This window comes from Pollicipes pollicipes, unplaced genomic scaffold (genome assembly GCF_011947565.3).
Source record: "Pollicipes pollicipes isolate AB1234 unplaced genomic scaffold, Ppol_2.1 Scaffold_962;HRSCAF=1114_pilon_pilon_pilon, whole genome shotgun sequence".
In the NCBI taxonomy this organism is placed as follows: Eukaryota; Metazoa; Arthropoda; class Thecostraca; order Pollicipedomorpha; family Pollicipedidae; genus Pollicipes; species Pollicipes pollicipes.
The window spans coordinates 22,977-34,076 of record NW_023597098.1 but is presented as its reverse complement, the minus strand read 5'-3'; the positions used below and the strand labels follow the sequence as shown (position 1 = coordinate 34,076).

General features: G+C 49.9%; 1 long non-coding RNA gene across 1 annotated transcript; it reads right to left on the bottom strand.

The window, feature by feature from the left end:
- Positions 1–909: 909 nt before the first annotated feature.
- On the bottom strand, positions 910–9,503 carry LOC119114532 (uncharacterized). The gene is made up of 3 exons (XR_005096034.1): positions 9,248–9,503; positions 7,928–7,987; positions 910–1,038 (listed from the first exon to the last, which is right to left on the bottom strand). It is a non-coding gene; the product is annotated as an uncharacterized LOC119114532 (long non-coding RNA).
- Between the last annotated feature and the right edge of the window lie 1,597 nt (positions 9,504–11,100).

Genomic DNA, 11,100 nt, shown 5'->3' with positions numbered 1-11,100 from the left:
GAGCCGCACGTCTTGCACGCGGTTAGAATTGATGTCGGACACCGGGAACCAAAACGGTTGCCAGCGCGCGCTGCACGTGAGGCGCTACAAATGACAACACGGTGCCAATGATGAATGAAAGAGGTGCAAACGTGCACCGGTGATCAATCGGCCCGACATTGTGATATTTTCGAAAACAGCCTCGAATAAAACCCGTCGTGCCGTAATCTGCGAGACTGAACAATGAAAAACTACACAGGACTGCAGTTTGCCAAATGTGGCCAACGTCCACATTAAGCGTCTCCATTTGAAGGGCCTGCATTTGAAGCGTCTGACTTTTGCAGCACTTTGGTTACACTAAAAAAAAATATCCAAAGTTTTGATCTCCTCTTCCCAACCGTCTTCAGCCAATTTTCAACAGCGTGTTTTACGGAAAGTGCGACCACCGTACGAGTAAATCCCCGCCCGTCACGCCCTCATGAGAGACGTGTTGTCCAGTCATCCGCCAGACCAGTTTGTATGAGCTCCACAAAACGCGTTTATATTACTTAAGTTTTTTAATAAACTAGAAACGACTGTTCATAATCACGCCAGCTGTCATCTCACCGGTCCTCCGCTCCGCAAAGCGGCTTATTGATCATCACAAACACCAGTGTTCACAACTCCCTCTTTAGAAACACCCGCGCCGTACTGACCACAGCGGGAAGAGCTTTCTAGACTTTCCAGCAGGCAACAGACACTAATGTTCCTGAGTTTTAGCGTAAGGTGGAGGGATCTGTGGGCATGAGCAAAATTAACGGGCTCATAACGACCTTCACTGACTCGGACGAAGTTTCGTCCCTGCTGTCCGTCCCTCTATAGTCCACCACCGTCGCCACCGGCGTCAGACGGCACCGCCGCCACGACACCGCACACCCCATCCGCTCACCTGGCTGGTTGAAGAGCATGATCAGCGCGAAGGGGAAGATGAACATGGCCAGGAACAAGACGATCTGGCGGCGGGAGCGGGCGCCCGCCATGGTGGGGCTGCTCAGCCCTGCCGGCCGCCGCCGCAGGCCCCTGCCGACAGAGCGCGCGCACGCCGGTCACCGCCCGCCACCGCCACCGGCGCCACGGCTGAGCCTGCACTGCGGCTCCTGCCGGCATGCCACCGACGCCACCGCGCCGCGCCGCGCCACGCCACGCCGCGCCGGCGCCAGCCGGCCCGGGCGTGCCGGCCTCGGCGGAGGTACGCTGGCGAGTACGGCACGGGGTCGGCCTACGCACCGCGCTGCTATCAAGTGCTGGGAGAAAAGGCGGCGTCGCAGGCCAAACACGCGTCGAGGGACAGAGGGGCAGGTTGTGGAACGTGGCGTTGCGGTGCCCACGGTACTGTGTGATATGGGGCGACGAGTTTGGGGTATGCAGACTTCCGAAAAACATTAAAGGTGACCATAACTGGGGAGGGCAGCAGGCACCAAACTGACGCTGTAAGAAAATGACTTGCGCAACATCTTCCAGAAGTAACCCCAATGTGTTAAGTATCATGCGAAGAGATATTGCACTGTGTACAGCACTGCACTCCAACAGCACTGTGTACATCTGAAATCCGTGGGAGACCAATTAAGACCCAGCGGCTGGCTATGCTGAAACAAACCGACCGATCGGCTACGCAAGTCCGCTGTGAGGCGAGCTTAACGGTCCGCCTAATGACCATTGAGCCCGCTAAGTACATGTCTTCGACAAGTGTTAGTGGTAATGGGCGCCGTTATCTGCCAGCTGGATTACACACGACGAAAAAAACATGTAACGCTGCCACGGATTATCTTGTCGGATGCAAGGAAACTTGATAGGGAAGCTGTCGAGCGTCATTTAGTTCTATCGTGTAATCATCAAATACGCATGACTGTAAGCACGACGCCATCAGGACAGCAGGCTTGCTTCAACAGCTTTTTTCTTTCTGGATATTCTTTTGATAGTTTCAAAAATAGTTTGCGTCAGAGAAAAACAGCGTACGCAAGACTACTGCACTTTTATCCCAATTTAGGTGTATCCATGTCGAATTTGTGTCCGTCCAATTTTTTTAAATCTCGTTTATGTCTCTGTCAACTATTTCCGCTTTGGCTACTTTTCCTGTCGACTTTTATCCCTTTCAATAACTTGTGTTCGATTTTTTTCCATTCGGCTTTTCTAGTCGAACTTTGCCAGGAAATCGTCGCCTGCAGCTGGGCGGAGAGGACAAGAAAGCATGGAGAGGGAGGGAACGACAAACGTGCAACAAACGTTGCACCAGCAAAACTTCACTTTGAGAGAGCGAGCAATGACAGTTTACCCAATGCATACAGAGACTATTAAATGCAAACCTACGGAGAATACTCAATCCGTGTCTACAGAGAATACTTGATGCGTACCTGCAGAGAATACTAACTTATCATATTCACAACAAAGATTTTCACCACGCGTAATCATCTCGTTATGCCAGGTGATTTGAGGGTCGATTCAGCCTGATACCTGCATCTTGGGTCAGCAAGTCATTACAACAGCCACTGATTACAAACACGAACTTGAGTTCATAATGAGTGGCATTCAGCAACGTCAGACCCTGCCTTTTAACGTCATTTACATTATGCTAAAACACTGATACATGCAAGGTGCGAGAAAATGGACGCCATTTGCAAATCAGCACCATCGATTCCACCTCACCTCACCTCCACCTCACATGTCATTCGTTACTGCGGTTCAACCTGTTCTCGTTAAACCACGAATCCCAGCAAATATGCCATACTTACGGAGCAAAACGCACACTGGATGCCTGTTCATCATTCACCTGCGCAAACTTGTCAACGTCTTTCATTTTGAGCACCGTCAACCGCGATTAACGACCGATAGACATTTTCGATTGGTGACCTCATTTGAACCCCAGTTGCTTGACCTATGACTGCCGCCACGCTACAGTCTCATAGCACCACCCTGGCTGATGGTAATATTCAATTCAATCCTTTAAAACTGAACTGCTCTACTACCGCTGGTGGTAGCAGGCAGCTGGGGCATACCGCCTTCCTCCCTCCCCCCCCCCCCCCCCCTCTTCTTCCCTCCAATAACCAGTGTCATAAAGAGAGAATGGCGGGCAATTGTGGCGTTGGAAGTAACTTCACACGCCGTTACTTCGAATCCGGTTGCAAAAGCGTACAAAGTAACTACTTACTTCAGCGCCCTACGATTCTTCTATTTACGGGGAGACCTGAAGTAAGGAGTTTCTTCATCCAGGCATCCATCGGGTTTCATAAACGCAAACTGCTTTGACCATGGAAAAGATAGTTACTACGAAACTGAAGTTAACAAAAAGATGCTCTGACCAGGTCGTAAAATCATCAATGGTGATTACCGAGGAGCCGGCGCTTGGCCATGCGGGAGCGGAGGAACAGGCCATTCCAGGACTCAGAATCAACCTGCAGTGAGAAACCTGTTGCGCTATGAAGCGATGACAAACACGGCAAGGGCGGACAAGTACGCATATGTGAGAAAATCAATGCAACTGAAATTCGCCATGCAACTTTGTGGGCATCACAAAGATACAGCCACGAGCTGTGGCTGGATAAAGCTCGCAGGCCGTTATGAAAACCAACCTCTTTTCCACATGTTGCGGGTTCCACGAATTTGTTTTTCTTTTTTTGTTTTGCTATGACACGGACAGACAGGATACAAGTCAACAAGTGCACGAACATTGGGTGAGGATGAAGCCAGCTTTTTCCGGGCTTTTGTCGTTAGGTGCATATTGCCTTCGAAAGTAGAACACGAAAGCTCAAGAGCATGAACACACGAACTAAACAGCTTTGTTTACTGCCGCGAGTAGCGGAACAATGCCGAGCTTATAAGATGTCTGCATTTCAGCAAATAAAAATATGATCGTATTGGTCTATGAATTTATGGCCACTCAAATTGCACATTCATTGCTGGTATTCCTGTATGTATCAGTGGCATCTTAATCTCTCGGGTCTAAAGCGACAGCATCGTTGCATGGAAACGGCCGGTTGTACCGCTATTGAGCTCATGGCTACAGAAATAACATTGGACCTTACTTCAACGTCTGCATTTTACGATTTACTTTCGGAGTGGTGATGCCAGGGTTATGAAACTGGCGTAGGAGGTAGGTAAGTACGCCGAAATATCTTCGGCCTGCCAGAAGTAGAAACTTCTCTTTATGAAACTGGTTACTGACGCGCGTTAAGTGGAGCAGCTCGGAAGGTTTGACGGCGACATACTTCCGCCACCGTTAGCTATGTTGCCCCAGCGGTGTCCGGGAGGCTGCTGGTAGTTTTAGTACTCGCAATATCAGAGCGCACCCTATCGAATTTAAGCCCGCGTGTGCGCCAGGGGTACGTAGTATTTTGCTTTCGAGCGTGCGAATCAAGACCCTGTCACCGCCAGACCTAAGTACTGTCGGAGCGATTTTGCAGCGCACCGTTGCTATAATCGACTTTCAAAACTTCCTGTCAGGTGAGACGACCGACCCAGTCGCAAGCGGCGGCAGCTTATACACTAGCAGTATCCTTCTCGGTTTATCTTGGTATCGCTTCAAATAGCTTCACTGCACTTAAAATAACTTCCACCCAGCACGTAGCCGTCACTCAGCCCGGGGGCCTATCGCAGCGGTGCAAGGTCCTACGAGATTGTCTTGTCTGGGGATGAGGCGGGGATACTTGTTTGCTGGCCTCAGATAACTCCTCCGGCGAACGTATGTGCGCCTGGGAGATATGCAGGCGGCTGGAGGAAGGAGGGTGACGAGCACTCTCGACGAGACTCCATACGCTAGGGACGCCGAGCATGTTTGGACGCTGCCGCGGCTGAGCCAAGGTCACCAATTGTTCAGCGCGCGCTGGACCGGTGTTAGTGTGCAAGGACCGGCCGCCTGTCCGTCGTTTCACTATCAACAACAGCAGGGCCTACGCACCAAAGCCGACAAGGCCCAAACGGTCCCTTTGCCACCGAGTCACCATTCTCCAGGAGACCGGGGTGACGACTTCGCGAAAGATGGGCTGGGAGTCCGTTGCAGCAATGACAAACTGAGAATGAGTGATCGCCTCCTTCATAACACCGAAGCGTAGTATTTTTAAAACGACTTTGAATTATTGCTTGCACACCCAAAAACAAAACAGTCGCAGGCCCCTGACGCACCCCCCATGGTACTAAAGGTACAACAACCCCAACTGCCTCCAGGACAGTCCTGCATAACAGCCATTCACCCTGACAAACAGCCGTTGTCATACATCTCCGGAGCCCCCAGGCCACACTGTCCTCCAAAACGGCGAACCGTCCTCCTCACAGCTCGCCACTTACGTCAACTGCATGGAAGTGGTAGACAAACCGATCAAACTCCATCGACCGACTTAAGAGCTCAGGTGAAAGGTAGCTCTCCTGCACACAGCCCACGTCACCGCCAACGTACGACCTTTAATAAAGTTGTCATGGCGCGATGCTTTCAAATGGCGCTCGTGTTGCAAGCCATAAGCGTAGGTTGAAAGAACGTCAACGAATACGATACCAAAAAGATATGGTGGCGTTGCATGTGCAAAACGCCACAGCGTTACATACCAAGTGGTTGGCAAGGATCAGACGTCAAAATGACAACATCCACCGCATTTCAAGCGCAATCGCGGCCAACAGACTTTATCAATACGTTTTTTACGGATTGCGGATCTTACAATAATTTTACTGTTACGTTGCGGCCCTATTAACGGTCTGTGGATTGTTGTATGTACCGTAGCTCAACGGCCTGTGGGTTGTCGAAGGCACCGCAGTTCATGTTGCGAGGCCTGTGCTGGATACTGATTCGACGAGGGCGGCTTCCATTTACGACATGAGCCCATCTAGTTACCTTCGAAACGCGAAGCCCGCGCCATCACGGCGAAGATTAGGCTGCGGCTCGGACTTTGCACCACCGCCCGATCAAATATTCATATTTTCATCAAGGTTTCGCCATGAAGCTGTAGACAGTGAGGTGCATACAGGACACGTGCACAAGATCAGCCCGCCGGGACCAGTGCCGAGTGGCTGTGCAGTGAACTGAACAGGTCGCTAGCCGCCCCGATTCCACACGCGATGATGGCCTACCGCGGACAAGTCAGCCGTGAAGAGCGTAAGTCCCGTCAGGTGGAGTGCTCAGTGCAGACAGTGCTGCGGGCAGTTGCCCTCCCCCCCCCCCTCCCCCCTCCCCCGGCAGTGAGGCACACAGTGCAGGCAGTGGGGCCGCCGCATGAGGCAAAGGCAAAGGCAAAGCTCACTCGCAGCAGGCTACCTGACGCGGCATGGCGGCGAGCAGCGACGCAACCATTCGGCCAACCACTGTGGGAACGGTCGGCACCAATTAACGGCGGGCGTACACACGCCTGAGTCTGGATTGGAGAAAGTGAGGGCAGCGTTATAATCACGCACTGGGTGGAAAAGGACGTCAGAGTGAATCCACAACCTCGTTGTTAAATGGGAACCACATTACGTAATACGCGAGCTGAAAGCGATAACTTTTCTACAACCTAACAATACTGACCACTGTAGTCACGCCACATAAGTGCCACGTATTCCATGCACTCAGGTGTCGGATGCATACATATGCGTTTACTGCTTGCGTGTCACCTTGACGGATAAAGCAGCCACGTCCCGCAGCGAAGCAAATTATATCATCTAAGCCTGGATGTAAAAGACGTCCTTGCGTGGTGGCGAACTGTTGTGCACCCACAGCCTCGGCGAATGTGCGACAGGAAAACTGTGGCGTATAAAGAGGTTTGTGATGCCAATGAATATGAGAAACCTACATGGTGAGATAGCATCGATATGCATGTCATTTTTAATCGCGCCGCCACGTTGTACAGTCGAGCCAAGTTGTGCCTCCATGCCCGGAAATTCGTTCGTACTGTATAATACATGCCCCAGCAAACCAAGACAGACCCATTTTTGCCTGGCATGTGTTGGAAGCAGCCATAAATGTGTCATCATAATACGGCAAACGACTATGAGATGAAAACAAAAAGAGCCGCCAGATGGCAGGTCATTACATTATCGTCGCCCAGGTGGCGCTGTTTGGGCGACAGTGGCAATATTTGACGAGTGCGCGGAGCGACGACGAGCGTGCGTAGTAACAGGGAGACACCAACCGACGCATTCCTGGCATAGATTTACAAAACTCAAAGGGGGAAAGTGCTCATATTGTTCCAGGCATTGGTTTCCGCCAGAATGATCGCATTTGCAGCAATGCCCGTCCCCGTGGCTCAGTTGGTTAGAGCGCCTGCATCCCGATCCATACAGCCCATGGCAGGATGGGTTCCAGTCGCTTTAGGGCACTCGCTATTTGCCTTTGGCAGGTATGGCCTGCGGCCGTGGCAGCGGTCGCGCTAAAGGTCAGTTGACGTCAGAGGGCGGAACGGACGTCCCGAGCGTTGCGGTACGTTAAGCTCTCGCCCCTAAATTCTGCCGTTGCCTGGAATTGCGCGATCGAATGGTGGGGGTCAGGGCTCACACAACAAGCACTGCTTTGCGCGAGCGCTGATCCCAGAAATCTATCTATTCAAAGGTTTCGGATCAATTTGTTTTTAATGCTTGCTATTTGTGGTCAGCCTGCTGCTGAGATCGCAAATTCGGCAATTGTGGTCATTTCGGCTACACATCCACATTTTCGAATGAAAAGTTCCATCCCAAATCCATGATGACGCAGCTTGTTCCCCAATGAATTTCGGCACAATCGGATTCCAGGAACCATGTTCCTTTCAGCAAAACCAAGTCTTTTCTGTTCATATTTGTGGTGAAGCACATCGACGAGCCAGCCCATGCGCCATTTAAACGTGTGAATAACCATGAATCAATTAAAAATGTGGCAGTCAATAAGGAAAAGACACCTGAAAGCACAACACTTTGCAGACCTCAAACAACGGCCCAAGCTCAGGCTACACTGAGCACCAGCATGGTGCGCTCCACTCACCCAGAGGGTTGGAAGACACAGTCCGAGCTGCTGGTTGCTGATCACATGTTGGATCACCCTCTGAAATGGAGGGTGTTGGGTCTTCATGTGGGCAGCGCTTGTGGATGTGCAGTCATCCCTCCAGAGGGCAGCTTCAGACTGGACAGAGGAAGGTATGGGGCTGGGCCATGCAATACATGCCAGGGCTGAACACAATTAAGTCAGCATAAGTCCATGCCTGGGGCTGAACTGATGACCTTGTAGGTGGATGGAGACACATTGGTATTCTGTGCATGATGCTGAGGATTTGGGAGTCCAAACCAAGAGTGGGATTGGGCTGTCAATACAGGGCCAACATACTCCCAAGGGGCTGTGACTAAAAAAAAAATGGATGGAGGTCTTCACATTAGCACAGATTTTGGGGACAGTTTGCTATGGCCCAAGGGTTTTTGGTTGTACTGAGATATGGCTGCAAAGATCTGTGGATCAAAGAAGAGGCAAAGGACACACCTTGAGTACAAACTAGTATGTGCTAAATGCACAAACAACAATAAGCAACACAAGAAAACTTTCCATGATTTTCAAGTGTGTTCATAAGGTGAGTTTAGATTTCAGCTTTATTTTGCTCAAATTTTGACTTATAGCCCATGTATCTGTCCTCATGCCTTTCTATGCACCCAAATGCACAGTGCCAAGTACTACAGTGCATTTTCTGATCCTATGTTTTTGTTTTCTCTTTGCCTCTTATTCAGCAAGCATGCTACAATGTTTCTGCAGTAATGTCTTCTACCAACACTGGATCCGTATTTCAGCCAGATGCACGAGCACTACAGAACATTATTTCTTATACTGTTATATACAGGGCAGTGGTGTGTCAAACCTTAAGTGCACAAATTGCAATTTAGCATTTGTCTGCACTGCTTGAGTTTCAGTAGCAGCATTCATTAGCAACCATTCTGCTGGCTCATAGAATGGTATGGAATGCTATCCTGAGATAACATATGCTGCTAATTGGACAGCAGCATCTGAGATGGCACATGTTTGCTGAGTTTATTATTAAGTATTGGCTCTCGCATTTACATGTGCTGGCTACAGCTCTGACCTCAGCAAAGCAAACAATGAATCCAGATGTCTAGCAGGATTCTAACAAACAGGTATTTCACATCCATATTCCATCGCATGCAGTCCCAGCAAAAAAATACATTGCTTCCTTTGTAACTCACTGTCATATGAAAGCAGATCAGGCAGACTTTGAGGCAGCATTACCACCAGATCATACATAACACGCTAAGCGAGAGGATCTTTAGATCAATTGGCGATTCGGATGCTACTTACACATACCTGCGCGTGCCGACTGGCAACAGGCGGTGTCTGAAAGCTGAGACTGCCCAGCTTCTTCCGATGATGTGCAATATGTGAGTACTAACACAAACACATCACCTTGATCCACAGATATCGCAGCCTGAGCTTCTTCTACTTTTTCAGCCTCTACTTTTTCTAGAAGAACCACGGTGCGCGTGGGTGGTACGTAGCTTTCACATTCAATGTGCCTATCCACTGCAATCACACTTACACTTTCAGGGCCTTGACCCCAAAGTCAACAGACGGCGACGCATGTGCCCAGTCGCTTATCTCAAATGGTCAAAGCTAATGTTTGGGCGACAGCGAAAACGGCCTGTCTGGGGGAATACCGCACCGAGATATTCTCAGAAAAGCTGCCAATTTGTGGCAGCCACAGCGGCCACGAATGCTTTCCCTCGGGTTTCGAAATCGTGAGCGCGATATCTAGAAGAACCGGGAGCGCATTCATAGTCGTTGCAAGTGTAATTAAAGGATAGCGGTGCTGTTTAACCTCGAAAAAATTGGAGAATTCCTAAGTCCTGAGCGCGCAATCAAGGCCATTAGGGGTACCCGCCCACTTAAAACGTTGAAATTAGAGATTTATAGTTAAGAAATGCAGCAGTGACCTAAATCTCTGAGGATCCCAGTTGGAAGCGTGGCGCAGACAAGCTACCGGCGCTCCAAAATTCCGGTGTGTTCCTCGGCGTGCCGCGGAACGGCACTAGGGTCGGCGTCCAGCCTACCAGCGTCACCGGTCGGATCTTGACTACCATGCAGGGCCGAGGAAGGATGCGCACGGGCCAGCCTCCCAGAAGGATGGGGTAGGGCAAGTATTAATATACCACCAACACAGCTCGGCGCCAGGCGGCTCCGTAAATCTCGAGAGCATGCGTTGGCGAAAATTGGTCCTGGGGCCGCTGGTCGGTTATTCCCTAAGGGCCAACAGTTCACCGCCCTCTACGATTTTTTGTACGATTTCGAAGATCGAGAGCTTACATTGAAGCACAGTTTTCAGTACGTTTCCACACGAAATTTCTACATACGTTTTCGAGAAAAAAACATTTCGTGCCGACCATAGGCCAGACGCGAATTTGACTTCACCATGATTTCATTTGTTCGCTTTCTTAGATTTTATTCGTTCGTTTTTTAATTCGTTCCATTTGTGTTTAAGGTATTTTGCATTCCTGGCTGGCTTTGCACTCCTTGGTTATGTTCACTTGCCAGTCTGGTAGTTCGTTCGACTGACATCACCTGTCGTGGGTGTAACCATGTTTTAGAGATGAGGTCGAGAAAACCTGAATTGAAGGAGTCGGACTAAAAAGAACACGCGGGTGAGGGTAAAATTGCTGGTAATCTGACCAGAAAGTGGCATTTAAATGGAAAAATATTAAAACCAGGATTTGACGGGAAAATTGATAGGTACAACGGTTGTTTTGGGAGAATTTGGGAGGCATGTTCTCCTTAGCCTCCCTTCCCTCCCTGTCGTAATAGCTGGTGCCACATGAATGTTACCAGATACAGGTGACACTAATGTCACCTATAGCTGGGTATCGCACATGTCGGTGGCATTGTGAGGATAAACAAAAGAACCTCGTTTTAGTTGTTAAGACAACTTCTAAAGATGCCATGTCACTGCCTTTGAACACATGTGCTGTGTTCTCGGTGATCTGCACGCTTTTCAGCGTCACCTGGATTCCCAAGGACTTCAGGCAGTACAGGCATAGGTCGCTGTTATTGCAGTGTCCAGAGCGTTATCCAGCAGGGTGGAGAAGAGGTGAGATTATAATCATGATGCCTTATGGAGGACTCTTAGCAAGCGAAGTGCGATGTTAATGGGTTACACAACGCTGCAT